The following is a 15,316-nucleotide window of genomic DNA, read 5'->3' as shown; positions in this document are numbered from 1 at the left end:
ACATACAAAGTCTATAGAAATAATGAAAAGAAGAATAAGAAACTTAGAATATCACTTGGAGGATGAATAATTTTTTTCTCTTTAAATCGAAAGAATTTGGCATTCGAGTAAACCTAATGACAAGAAAAGGCACTCCAAGTTATTAAACTAAGTGGTAACATATTGTAAATGCCAAAAGTAACTCTGAAGGAGCTATAAAGCTCTACAGCACAAAGCTGGATTTACTGGAGGAGCTGCCAGAAAATGTCGTTGCTTAAAGAAAGGAAAAAATGGAAAGCATATTTAATTCACCATTTTACAAATTACTGGGAAATTGAATGAACTAATCACACTGCGCAATGGTTTCACTTAGCCTATCGCAGTGCGTGAAATACAAGTGCAGATCAAGGAGAATAACAGTCACGATTGATATAAAGAACACTTTTAGAAATGTGTAGGTGCAGCACAACAGTGGACTGACCTCTAACTGGAGTCTTCCTGTGCGATGTGTGAACGTTCTGCAGGTGCTCCAGTTTGTCAGGCCAGAAGGCATCAGGTTAGTTTAAATTTGGCTAGATTCTGAAACTGGCCATTGGTGTGATGATCCGCTGACCTGTCCAGGATGTACTTTGCCTCTCGCCAAGTGGCTGGAAAAGGTTTTGCTCCCTCCAACACACACACACCTAACAACCCTGATTCTGATGCAAAGCAGGCAGACAATCCCAGTTAAGAGCATGAATTACATGTGTTGCCTGTCATTCCTCTGAAAAGTTAGTAGAAATGTTTGTAATGAACTCCTGTTTTTTATTGTTATGATTTAGTTTCTATTCTTTTCATATTTTCTCAGGTCCTGACCCAATTTTGTTTCCCGTAACTGGAACAGAGCCACTGAGGGCCGAGAGAAAGTCAAAGCAAAACACTCAAGATTTTCTTGTGAAAGCTCAGATCCCAACCTTGAGGAAATCTTCCTGAACAACACACATCACAGAAGGCAAGGAGCACTGCATGAACAAAAGTGAAGCGAAGGGATAGATAGAAAATATAGCAAACAGGTAAGCCATTCATTTCACGTGTTTTGTAAGGGTACACACTCTCTCACCTCTACGCAAACACTTACAGTGATCTTTAAAGAAAAGTCTCCTAATTAAACTTTTAAACACATTTCCTCTGCTTTTCTGAAACTTTGCACACATGTGTGCACAGATGTTCACGTTCAGAGTGTGCGCTTGTGTACGGTACTTTTGGCATGCAGTTCAGTGCAGAGTGTAAAGCATTTGTTAGTGTCTTCATAAGCGCATATTATGCCATCGTTTCTACTTTCATTGCATCTGTTTTACTGGCAACACTGTCATTAGTGCCGACAGTACTTCACTAACCACAGCTATTATATTCTTTGTGTGCATGTGCGAGTGTGCCATGTGTGTCAGGCAGACATAAAGTTAAAAAAGTAATTGTTGTAATTATTTCTTCTCCGATCTTTTCCTGCCGGCTGTGCTAGGAATTGGACAGATTCTCACTATTCCAAGAGGAATCTAATCCAGAGTAACTCTGCGCATTCGAATCACTTTTGCGTTCATGACACAAGAAAAAATATAATTCTAAAAAAATAGTCACACACATTTGGGTATGAAGGGGTGACATTAATGTTTGAAGCATTCACACGGTTTGGGAAACCTGTCTTGTCATGTAATAGCTGATTAATTTTAAATGTAAAGAAAAACAAATAATAGATAAACATATAAATAAACAAGCAAAAGCCAGCAAAAATATTTTATTTAAAACTTTAGGGAAGTTCAATTAAGATTGGAAAGGGTGTATATTCTTAGTGATCAACCAAAACTTTCTGGAATGTTTGATTTTCAAATCGACCTGGAACAGTTTTATATAGTCACACTTTTGGGTTGTGTTTTTTGCAAAAACGTCATGTCTCTTGAACAATGACAAATGAGAGAGGAGATGTGTCTCCTTCACACCAGGACTGTTTCTCTGATGACTGTCTGACGCAGCTCTGGGCAGGGTACACCGCAGATGCATCTGCTGTGAAATAAAAGCTGATTGGTTTGTACACGGACAGCTCCTGTTGTCTGATTTTTGAGGATTTTGCATTGGAACTGATCAATTATTTTCTTTTGCGTGTTGGTGTCTGCAAATATTCTGGTGAGATGATACTGTTCTGGGGGAGCGATTTTGTATTATTAAGTTCATTTGTGTGAGATGCCTCCTCCTTGAGAGATACGAGGTTTTCTTGTGAAGCGGCCGAGGCTGCAAAAGAGGCATCGTGGGACATGGGCAAGACTTTAATGCCACATATGTATTCTGTGGTTTACCATTGCTTTTTCTAGTTATTCTAGTGGCTTCGGGTTTGGTCTCAGCTTTGATAGAAGTTATTGTGGGCAACTAAAAAACCTCGAGCACCCCCACTGGGTGCTGGTTTAGCATAATCTTGATTCAAATTACTGTAAACAGGGCCTTTGGGTCGGCACTGTGAGGTCAGCTGAAGTGCTTTTAGCAGTTTAAGGAAGTCTCCCTTTTTTCTGGCTCAGGTGCACTGGGACGGTGAGCATTGATTTTGAACACAAACAGTCCATTAACGTGTGCACACATGGACCCCTCGTTCCACAGTGTCAGAAACTGTTTCAAGCAAAGACTGCATGTGGTGTGCATTCATTTCAGAATAAACTCACTTGGCATGACTAGTGCCGTTACATACACCACCAGTCGGTGTGAGTTGTAGCTTTCTCTGTGGGAGCCAGTATTGCCGACTCATCCCAGGGAATCCCCTGAAACACGGAAGCAGCTCGTGTTTCGTTGTCGTCTTGTAATGGAAAAAATCCACAGCATGGAGGCTTGAGCCACTGGAACGTGGGCAACAATAGAATAAAGCTGAAAGTGCGGTACAAAACAAGGTATTAAAACGTGTTAGCTGAAAAACAAATGCCTAGCATTTGATGTAATTAAGTGATGTACTGAAAACCACATCCAAAATTAAGTAAGAAAAGCATTTAGATCAGCTATGATTTAATAGCACCTCTTTTATTGAAACATAAATGTTTGTGAATGTAGAGTAACAAATTTATGCTTGAATGTGAAAAATCAGAAGTAAGTGTCTGATTTCTTATGACACATTTTCTGTATAATCAGCAGTGACTTACTTAATCTGTGACTGTGACCCTGTGAAAAATTTCAGTCAGAAAATGTCTACAGCTTGAGTTGTGAGCTACACCCGCAGGTAAAATAATTGCCAATATGAGTAAATCCCCATCAATCAAGTGTTGGGCCCGAAGGATGACACTCCCATTTGGTCAGTCTTTTCAAATCACAATAGGTCCAGATGAGTACGGCAGCAGAATAGCCTCCTGGGGACCCTAATAGGGGCTTTTGAGTTTGACATAACCAATAGAAATTTCTGATACGCTGGGGGACAAAGCAGAGCAGCAACATAAAGTCATTCCTGGTTCATAAACCAACAACAGTGACTGGAGACGCACTTTATGCCCCGCGCACAGCAACAAACATCACCATCTTTCTTGTTTATTTAATTGGCTGATTAGCTCAGAGGATGAAACTGACCTCCTTTTGCATACCAATCATTCCTTAAGAGGGAGAGAGGTACTCAGAACATTCAAGGAATCTTGTCTTACTGCAGTGTCTCAGAAACAGGGTGCATTTATTGTAAGCGTACTGCAGTAGGGATGATGGTAGTGAGTGAATGGCACGAACATCAGTCTTTGTAAAGAGACATTTAGATATTAAATTGTCTCAGTTAACCAGCAGATAAATAATTCATCTTACATTATAGGCTATTAAGGGAATCAGTTAGTCTGTTACGTGATGAGACTCCTAATGACATTAAGTCTGACAGTTGAAGATTTGCGTTATTATCTGCATTACGAAAATGTTAACATTTCAGAGTTTGTATGTACAGTCAGAGGAGAAAAAAAAGAAAAAAGTAACAATCCATAGAAATTTGGAAAGGAGAATGCATTATTCAAAATAAGAAATCTAGCCTGAAAACTTTTTTTGAAATGTTTATAGAATTTTTGTTTGCACATGTTTTGTGCTTGTTGTATTTATTTTGAGCTCTGTAAATTGCCAGATATCATTGGCTTGATGTATATACTGTGGTCAAATGTTGATATTTGAATAGATTGTATTATTTGTGAAATATATCCGTCTTGTCAGGTGAGCTGCATGTACTTGTAAGGGACACCTCCAGGTGTTCCTTCATCTGATGAGGAGCATTTGCAGATATTACACGTTCTGTATTCCAGAGAGCATTCTTTCCAGTGTGAGGACTTTGTATAAACTTTCACATGAACAAAAAAAAAGATACATCCCATGGAAACTGGGAACAAAGAATGCAAATTATGCTGGTTTCAGCTAAACTCTTTGAAGTAGGTGATCTAGGATGCGTTCAGCATAGTGTAGACAGAGGCTGTAGTAGGCTATAGGGCTGTAACGCTTGACTCTTAGAAACAAAGAGTTTCTACATGAAAACAAAAGCCCTGAAGAGGACTTAAAAACCATTAGAACTGAACATTTTTTCGAGAAAAACGTCTATAGGTAGTCTGTTTTCTTTTTTCTTTTCAGATGGATTGGTTAGAATTATGCATGTGCCAAATTAAAGCCCAAATATTGCTGAGGAATTGGAAAAATCCATAGAAAGCACAAAGCATTTTGAATGATGCAGGCTTCATGGCTATCAAAGGGGCTTTTTCTGGCATTTTCAGAATCAGTAATGTCCATGGCAGATGGATAAGGTATAGCCTCTTGCAGAATGGATTAACATCATGTCTGTTGATGATGCGTTCCAGTGTCAGTCATGTATTAAGTGCAAAAATAAGTTCAGCTTGAAATCCAATTAAAGCTTCGGTCGGCAACTTTTTTTTAGTCATATTAGGTTGAACTGTCATGGGATTCTGGAAGTAGAATATTAAATAGGCTGTTTAGGAAAAATAACGAAATCTGTAGCTCCCTCTGAAGCCTGTAATCATGCTTGCAAAAACCGAGCGCTCCCGGCTGTTTTTAACCAATCAAGTTAGGGTGGAGGAATCCTACCTGTCAATCACAGCTTGTGCACACGCTGCTGAGCGTGAGTCTGCCCCAGCTTGTGTGCGCTCACACTGGTGTGAACTCACGTGCACAACCTCGTCCACAGAGGGGGAGGGGTTTGGGGGGGCGATTCGGAGCTTGTTAGAGGTTGGGGGAGGGACCTGAAAGTTGTATCAATTCGAATTTTCCGACTTTAGACTGTTTTTTGAAAACCTGCCGACTGCAGCTTTAATGATGGATACAGACTTGTAAAGCTTTTAATTGAATATATTTTATTAGTATTCATCGTCGATATTTTACTTTAATTTATTTCCTTCTCAGTCTCTTATATAAAAACTAGTTTTATCATTTTCTGTTTGTGTTTTACCAATTTATTCATGAATTACTTATTGAACACATCTATATTTTTGTACTATTAATGTATTTTTTTTATAATATTTAACCCATGTCTTTTATACAATCTTTTCCATTGCACTCTTATTGTGTTTTTTTTTTTTTTTTTTTAGGATCTTATCCATTTTTATTCAAAATGCCAGTGTTCTTGTTTCCCCATTACTGTCAAAGTGGGTTAAGACAGTGCTGTGTCTACAAAATGGGATGCAGTAATGGGGTCATTTAAGCTGTGTGAACATGTTTGTCATCTGTGGCCACTCCTGTTTTCTCCTACAACTTTTCCTACACTTAATTAGACATGAAAGCAATTCTTAAAACTCTGTGCTGTAAACCTTTTTCCAGCTGGCTAAAAATCATGCATCGACATAGAGAATGTTTAGAGGCTGAAAGTGATTGAACTCCTCTGAAACGTTTGAACCTTAGCTGATGGTTTTCTTTCAGTGCTGTCGTATACTCCATGTGCAGCCATACCATACTGTGGTTGCCAGTGATGTGAATGCCAATGATGACGAGATTGTAACAGCAACACCCCGAGGAAGCTTTTGCGCAGGGATACAGTGTTGCATAAATGCTTACCACACACTTATAAGCTTAGTCCAGTGGAGGTCTATATTTGATATAGCCTAATGTGAGTTTGAGGGGTATTCATAGTGCTATAAAGTACATCCTTGTGTGTTTGGCCTGTTCACACCCGCATTAATTTGCATATCCGTGAACAAAGACATAAGCTCAGTGTCTCTTTCACACCTCTAAAGATTTACAGTGGACTCTTTAGTGGATTCTGCTGGCGTTGCATTCACCCATAGCGTTGCTCACACACCAACACCTTCAACGCAGCCATCTGGGCTGAAAGATATCTTATACTGTCAATGTAAAGTGGGATGGACTGAGTGTTGGGTGGCAGAGACAAAGAGAAAATAAGAGGCAAAAGTTAAGCCTAGGACTTTGGGAAATGGATACTTTATCATCCTGTTTTTTTAACAGGTGCCGCAGTCCCAGTGTCTCCTTAAATTCCGATCCACCCCATTTAACCATCAATCTAGCAAATCCTGGTTTAATTATGAGCCATGCCTCTTCCTCCCCAAAACTCAATAAGAACAAATAAAAGAGCCTTTCCAGCTGTAATGGGATTATCGATTGGGTGGCAGTCTAGAACTGAGACTATGTGTGGGCCACGTTTTTGTCAGGCTATGTGTGTGTGTGTGTGTGCCACCTTTTTCTTGCATGCATGTATTTCTGTGTGTGAGTGATCACTGAGCCGTGTCAAACTGAAAAATGGAAAGATGCTTGGTGTGTGTGATCGTGTGTTAGAAATGTTCTGAGTCTTTTCTACGAATGTGGGTGCTACTGCCAGTGAAGGAATGAAGGAAGCATAAAATGATCTCACAAGTTGAGTAATATTCATCTTCCCATTACACAGGATTAACACAGAGACAATATTTGGCTTTTAACACAGTAATGAGCTGCATCTTCGTCACAGGTTAAATTTATGACAGCATTTTCTGTTTTGGTGACTGTAGCTGTTCAAAGGAAAGACGGAAAGCATCGTCATCTCACGATCTTGGATTTTAAAACCACAAGGAACTAAATGTGTGGACACACAATCCTGTTTCATATGTTCTGGTGAAACTGGACTGCTCAGGAAGATCTCCTGGCTAAATTTCCAACTTCAAAACATATTCCAAGCTTAGTAATCCACTGGAAGGTGACATTCAGATGCTTTCGGCACCATTGGGGAAATGCAAAGTGGTTTCACATCTTTTATATGCTGTCCACCTCAGAACAGTAAAATGTTACACAATTCTCAAAGCAAAACATTAACCACAAGCATGTGACTGTGAATACTGATAGCTAGGCAGATTAAGGTTGTTTTATTTCCGAATGTGCAAAATAAAAGCACTGACCTAAAATATATAGATTGAGATTGTGAAAAATGAATGAATTTATATTAAAACACATTCTACAACATTAACGGATAAATGTGCATTTATTTTTTATTTTTCTGTTTCAAATACTGTGCTCTAAAAAGCAATAACATATTGTGTTATTTTGACATATTGCTTTATCAGTATTTTAGAAATGTTAGGTCAACTGATCAACAGGTACTGTATACATTCTAAGATCTATGCATTGAAAGATTACCGGTGAACAGGGAGGAGAACAACACAGGTAGCACTGCATAGAGATGCTATTTATAAGCATTTAAACACCTTTCTGTTCTCACACTTCTGTATTCTTTTGTCACCTGTACTGCTTCCTCGGGTTCTATTACCTCTTTTGTGCTTACTTGTTATTAGGCTGCAATCCCTCCCTTACATGTGTTAGTGACACTCACAATAAGAGTGGAGAAAAAAGTGTAGTTTTCTACAGATTCTTTCAATTTCTCTCACCTCACCTCACCACTACACTGTATCTATCGTGTAATAATCCTGCTTTAGTTAGGTTGTCGCCTCACAGCAAGAGGGTTCCAGGTTTGAATCCTGGCTGGGTTCTTTCTCTGTGGACTCTGCATGTTCTCTACCCAGGCTCCGCCCTCGCAGTGACGCAACACCTTCGGCTCTGCTGCACTACCTCAGGCAAACTGCTCGTTCAGGTTGATTCGAGTTCCCGACAAAGTGGGAACTCCACCCACTTTGTCGGGAAGCAATCAACTTTGAGCAGCGGCAACGGTCCAGGGTAGAGGCGTGTTCAAGGTAGTGACGTGGTTGAACTGCCACTCAACCCATGGATTGTACACGGAAGCGCTTCATTCAATATCAACATGGAGCAGCGTCAAGCTTTTGACACTGCTGTAGATGCTGTAATGAAAGTGTTCGACGGGAGATTCTCGTTAAAAATCGAGCAAAGAACAGCCCTTGAATCATTTCTTGACAGGAAAGACGTTTTCGCCTTGCTCCCTACTGGCTTTGGTAAGAGTTTAATCTACCAGTTAGCCCCGCTGGTAGCTAAATCATACGTCAGAGGAAAGAGTGGTGTGATTGGCTTAAGCTTAGGCACAGCCTTTTCTGGCCTCAACCAGTAGCAACCCGAGGGAGGCGGGTTGACCAGGCCATTTCGAATCGTATTCGTTATTGTCTTGGTCGGACTAGAATCTCGAAGAGATTTGAAAGTCGATGTTAATCAGGCTACATGTTCTCCCCATGTATGCGCGGTTCTCTGCGAGTACTCCGGCTTCTGCTCACTGCCCAAAAACGAGACAGAAAGAAATAGAGAACAAAAGGAGAGAAAGCATGAAAAAAGTATCTGCATTGTTAATATATATATATTTTTTCCCAGTTTCTCTTAGTTCTGCCTAGTCTCTATTAGTTTCTCGATAGTACTGTGATTTCATCCCCTCCTGCAACTCATTAATATTTGCGTCAGTTCATTTGGAAACACAGAACAGACAGTTCACGCACACGCATTCATTCACATTGTGACAGACTAGCGCACAGCCCTACACGCATTAAAAAAGTCACAGTTATGTTGTGGTTTGTCTCAGTCCAATCCTCGCTGCCGCATCTGCTCAACTTTTTAAATCTACCTCATATTTCATGGGTACCAACATCCTTATCCGTTCTCTCTTGGTCTTTGAAGTGGCAATGTGTTTGCCAGGCCTGCTGGCTAATGAAGCTGCAGCCTTGAAGTAACTATCAGTACCTTGCATGCAAAGGTACCAGTCACAGGAAAAGAACTCCATTTATCGCTGTAATTGCAACCGTAATTATAGATATCGTTTACATATGTGTGTGAGACGGTTCAATATGGTTTTAAAGTCACACTGTGTTTTTAGCACACTGAAATTCCATGAGGTAAGCCTCCTTTGCCCAGCAGCGGCTGCTGCTGCAGCAGTGGACCTTATCATACTGCACACACACATTCACACATGTGCCCTGTAGCTTCAATTAGAAAAGAGAAGCGAAGAGAATAGACATGCTGGGGTTGGAAAAAATGGGAAAAGACATGATCTGATAGGAGAAATACAGAATAAGGGAGAAGACAAGACATGAAGAGACATAACTGCTTTTGTCTGTGGTATTCTTGTGCAAAACATTTCAGTTCAAGAAAGGAAGGGCAAGACTGTGTATTTGTCTGAGAGAAGGAGTTTGCACTTGCCCTTTTTCATCCATGCTGATTTATGCTGACATTCCCATTAGGACACCGCACTCCAGATGTAGAGAACATTTTCGAGGGTAAGAGAAAGATGATTGTGTTTTTGTATTTTTCATGCTTTTTCTGAGAGCTCCGAGGAAGGCATTGCCTGATCCATTTTGTGTTTATCTCAGTGTGGCAAGCATTCATTCACTCAGGTCAGACCATCCGTAACATTCACAAATTTCAAACAAAGAAAATCTTTTTTTTTTTTTAAATTTGTATTAAACAACTGCCTGCGTTATTCATGTTTCACAGAGCCAGTAAAATGACCGCGGAACAAAGAGAGTGGGAGAACATATGAGAAGAAATCGTAGGAGTGTATTAGAGAGGGTGAGACATTCCCCCTTGCAGTGAGCCATGTATGTTGCGTAAGACAATTTATATAGTACTATATAAACAGATTGTGAAAACTTAATCCAGAGGCAACTACTAAACAAAAAACAGTTCAGCAAAAAAGTGCAGTAAATAACAGTTTGAAGCAAAGGAAGAAAAAGAAACATGATCAAAGACAACATAAAGTACCAGTCAGACAACTATGCCATGGAGAGTTGGTGCTTCCACACTCAGCTTGGGTTTTCTTCGGAATTCATTTTGTATCTCGGGCAGATACGGTACGTGGCAGCAGGGAATTACACATGCGTGTACGTTTGTGTTTTTACTTTGAGTCTCCCATGTATATTTTATGAGTGCTATGATATTTCTTGGTCCATGTAAACTTTAATATACACTCCTGTCAGGAAAAAAAGAAGGAAGGTAGGTGGGAGATGTGGGTGTGCGCTTGGAGATCTCGGTGAGCACGACCATAAAGGCCCACTGACTTCTTGCGCACTCAGAAAATGAACGGCCCACATAGAGGGATTTTGCAGAACAGTAGCAAGACTGTTCTGATCTGCTTTCATGACATTTAAATCCTCTATAGGAATCAGAAGGGCTTGACAAAACAGACTGCACCTCTGGGCTTCTCTGCTATAATTACTGTTGGTTTTCATCATATCAGTCAAGTCAGACCCAAAGAAGGCCGAACACAGATTGTTGGAGGATCAGTCGATTGCCGATCACATCGTACATTTGAAACCATTGATTTATGATATAATAAGATGTATTCATTTTCTATTTTTGTAATTACATTCTCTAATAAGTGTTAATAAGGTCTCATTTCGTGAAATATCAATTTGAATTAAAGTTAAAGAGATAATATGCTAGTCACAGTGAAATATATTGGCTAAATGTGAATGCTTTGGCTAAGCCTAGATGTCTTCAAATTTTATTCATTGGACAAATTTAACCCAAATTTATGTGAGATGAATGATGAAATTGTGTTGCATGGATACCTATTGTCACTCATTCCACCAGTAATTGAGCAACTTTTACATAATTTCTCCTTTTTCAAACCTCTGCATCCCAAAAATGCCAAGCCAGTGTTCAGCCTCTTTTGCACTATAGTGTCTGCACTATGATGTATCCATATGCATGTGAAACTGCAATGAAAGGGTGTTCATGCTGGGATTCAGATATTTGATGCACTGCTGGTTTATCTGACCCATTTTTAATAAACAAAAAGCAGCTTAATCTAAAACTTACAATTAGATGAGTTTAGAAAACAGTTTCCGATTCAAGCTGCAAAAACTCCTCCATACTGATGTCCGTTTCATTTAGGGAGGCTTGTTACTTGTAAGCTTGTTACTTGCAAAATCTTAAATAATACAAGAAGCAGGTTTGCTGTGCTCAGTAAACAAACAAGCATTTCAGCTCAGGGTACAAGTGCCAGCCTCGAATGTGCTGACGAGAAAATGTCGAGCTCTGTGAAGAACTAAACTGAGGCACCGCTTATTGAGTTCTGCTTCTGAGTGATGCTTTTTCTCTGGGCTGTTTTTCATGTCACTCACTGCTGCAGCCTTCCACTCAAGTAAGCAAATGTGCCTTTAAAAAAAGTTTGGATAAACATTATTTTTAGTACAGTGGGATAAGTTTTTACTGGGTCATAAATTCTGTGGCGGGGTCTCAATTAAGATGCACACCACCTATCAGCACACACACACACACACACACACACACACACACACACACACACACACACACACACACACACACGCGCGCACACACGCACACACACACACACACACACACACACACACACACACATTGCCAAGAAGATGAAACTGGAGCACTAAATGAGGAATGGTGTGTCGTCTGAGACTTAGCCTTGTGTTATTTTAAACTTGGGAACCATGTCAGGGTTATACTATGTAGGTAGCCTGGAATGAGAGCAGCCTTTCCACCTAGCATAGTACATAGTTAGTAAATAGTTGCTGCTTGCTACAGTAATGGTTGCCTCCGAAGCAATGACACTGAAAAAGAAGCTGTAGCAAAGTGCAAAAGAAACGCCCCCCAAAAAAACGTCATCTCACAATTTTGGATTGTCAAACTATGTCATTTTGGACATGTGGAAAAAGGTTATTATTCTATCATTTCTGGTAGACCGAGGCCCATAGAATACTTCTCAAAGGTTTGATCTATTTGGATCCTTAAGAGGTAAATAAAGTGGTTCATAAGTAATACATTCATGCAAAATACGGAGGTTTTTTTCTGAATTAGATGAGCACAGGTTGAGAAATTGTCAATTCTTGATTTGATTTTAGGGGAGAATACTGAGGAACTTCGGGGGACACTTACATTTTTCTTTCATATTAAATCTGTGAAATGCAGCCACCTCCATTAGACCAAATGTGTTTCTTTCGTTACAGCGCACTTCTGGTAAAAGCTGTGAATTTCACTTCTATTTATGTGTGTGAGGCACACTTGGCTTACAGAACAGCGGGAATGTGGCAGTGATCATTACTGTTGCAGCCAGCAATGTATGAAACCATTGTTCTCCACTCCAAAGGCATTGTTCTTTCAGCCGTCTTCTGAGTCGGCCTGATCACAGACCATATGCTGATGATATGCCTACATGCACATAACAAAAAAATACTGGCGCCCACTGATAGAGGTAGAGAAATAGTGAGACAGATAGATAGATAGATAGATAGATAGATAGATAGATAGATAGATAGGGATAGATAGTCAGTTGGTTCCCCTGCAATAGGTCGCCAGAGGATGTCGAGGAGAAAAGAGAAAGACAGGATAAAAACAGACCTAATTACTGGAGTATAGTTTACCCTCACCACGCTGACAGGAAGGCAGGTAAAGTGATGATGACAGCCTCTAAAACTTCCAACGCAGCATAGGGGATAACGCAAGCTATAATGAGGCTTGTTTTTGTCATCTGTCCTCCAGTGTCATCTTGAAAACAGCTATTTGCTTTCCACAACATCCCTCCTTTGTCGCCTGACTCTTCTCGCCTCTCCTTCCTCCTTTTTCTCTCTTTCTTTATGAACCACATCTCTCTGTCCCTCTTCCCTCATGGCACTTTTTTTTTCTTTTAATCACAGGCTTTTTCTATATTCTGCTCGTTTGCTCTGGTTTCCACTTTCTTTTTATCCTTTCAAAGCTTCTGTTTTCTTTCCCATAGCCTAGTTTTCACCCCATCACCTTTCTGATGCAAGGTAGATCTGGGAGTTCAACTACTTCCTATTCACTACAATCTATAATACATCATAACACCAATTGTTTGGGTTTGCACACCTGTATACACTACAGTTTCAGTCTCTCTTTAGTGTTTATTTCATGCTCCTGCTTTCTGACTGTCAACAATGTCCTGTTTTAGTAAACATATGTGTAAGAAATCACACACCGTGTTTCAGAAATGACATTGCAGTGATACAACACCCTTATTGGGGGTGGGGTCTCTTGTATAAACTTTGTTCTCAGTCATAGCCGGATTTTCCATTATACAGATAAATCTCTGTAAATTACTGAGAACTTCTAAAGCAGGTAAAGCAGGCTAACTTATCAAGCTTTTAGGACCATTTCTGAGCATTTTCACCTCAGAGCTACATCAAACCAACAACATTAACAAAAGCATTGATCAGACACTCAGGGTGCATGCAGGATGTATGCAAGGGAGCTTCAGCCATGGAATGGAAAGAGTTGGGGAGATAAAGGAGAATATCACATCATCTGCCCGATCATAGATGATTATGCCCGACATCAAAGACAACACACTCTGCCCTGTCTCTAATCCACAGAAAAAAAGGAGACTCCCAAAATGAGACCACCCCCCCCTATTGGGACACAGATTTGAAACTTGACTTACTTTGGTCGGCAGCTTTTGGCGAGTCTGAAATAGATCAGATGACCAGCTGAGCAGTTGAAATACGCACACTGTGGCAGAGCTGTAAGATGTGTACAGAACTTTTTTTTTTACAGCGCAGTAAATCATGCAAAGATAATAATGGAACATGCAAGGGAAAGGAAATTCTTGGCACTCAGGAGAACTGTGTCTTTGTTTGAGTATGTTTAGCCATATGTTTTTGTCTTCAGCAGATCTTGCGCTCTGAATATCTCCAGCCCGCTGAGGAACAATGAGGCTATTGAAACACCATCTCATATCTATAGATTCTGTTTATTTCCAGAAGCATACATTATAGCAATATTATAAAATGCATTTCACTATCTATAAATTCCAGTTTAGTTTTGTGTTTGTGCGTGCAGTGTGCTGACACTATATCTTTTGTTGCATAACTTTCACTCTTTAATTTGTAAATAATGTGATGACATAGTAAGGCAATTTAACAATGTGGGTTTTAGATTTTATAATCATCTGAACAATATAGTGCTTTCCACTACTAGCACAGGTTTATAGTGTTATTATAGGTTACCATTGAACTTAATTAGGTGCATCAATGCCGGCAAATAAGCAATGAATTCAAGGCATTGCAATAATTACAACAAACAAAAAGAAACATGCTTTAGATGGTTGACAGTCTCCACTTTCCTATTACTTTGAAACTTGGGCACAATCCAGATCTAAACGGAGAGTAGTGCAGCTGCAATTACATCAGCAGCATTGTCTTAATGCAAAATATGCAACTAAGTATGTAAGTTTTTGGTCATCTGTATTACCTTTCAAAAACAACCCTTTGCAGCAATGGTTTTAGCACGCCAGTACCTCCTCTGTAGTGCAAAGCAGATTCAGGGTGACCGGCTAAGAATGTAACTTTTTGGCCTTTGACCTCACATGCTACACTCATGAATTAAAAAACGAGCAGCATCTGCAGCTGTGATGAGATGAGTGCTGCTCCTCTGTTGGCTTGTAGATCAAGACCCCGGCTGTTGGAAAGTCAGCTGACCCACAACTTCAGTCAAAGCAATAGTTAATTCATTTTCACATGCAGTGAGGTTCTAATTAACTAATGAACTCAATCCTCTGAGACAAATGCATCACTAAATGATAAGGTGAAAAATTACAGGCCGGTTCAGTGAATCTTACGCCTGATTAAGCAGATTGATCAACAAACCTGGGAGGTGTCCATTCTCTGGAACTTTGTCTAGCTGTTAGGATTTCTCTTTGGACTCTGCAGCAAGATTATTTTATAATTTTGGTCATTCAATAGCTGTAATTAAGATGTATAATGTAGAAATGTTTATTCTGCTCTATGATAAGAAGCCTGAATAATTTCTATTTTGTATCTGAAACCTTACAGTGTGCTTAATGAAAGACACCATGCCTATTACATCTTAATACAGACATAGAAAATAAATATCAAATTAGATATTTTCATTAATATTCAATTAAAATTTATTTCCAGCACAAGACTAAGCGTTGCCATGCGGCAGGGACAATGCCCAGTGCTTCACATGCCAGTCTATTGTTTTC

General features: G+C 39.7%; 1 protein-coding gene across 1 annotated transcript in view; it reads left to right on the top strand.

The window, feature by feature from the left end:
- elfn2b (extracellular leucine-rich repeat and fibronectin type III domain containing 2b) overlaps positions 1–15,316 on the top strand; it is a 71,058-nt gene that overhangs the window by 24,147 nt on the left and 31,595 nt on the right. The window contains exon 2 of the mRNA XM_075454359.1: positions 827–1,031. The gene's annotated coding sequence lies outside the window, so the exon portion shown is untranslated. The remainder of the gene's footprint in view (positions 1–826; positions 1,032–15,316) is intronic.

The sequence above is a fragment of the Odontesthes bonariensis genome, chromosome 21 (assembly GCF_027942865.1).
Source record: "Odontesthes bonariensis isolate fOdoBon6 chromosome 21, fOdoBon6.hap1, whole genome shotgun sequence".
Classification (NCBI taxonomy): domain Eukaryota; kingdom Metazoa; phylum Chordata; class Actinopteri; order Atheriniformes; family Atherinopsidae; genus Odontesthes; species Odontesthes bonariensis.
This window is presented reverse-complemented; position numbering and strand designations above follow the sequence as displayed.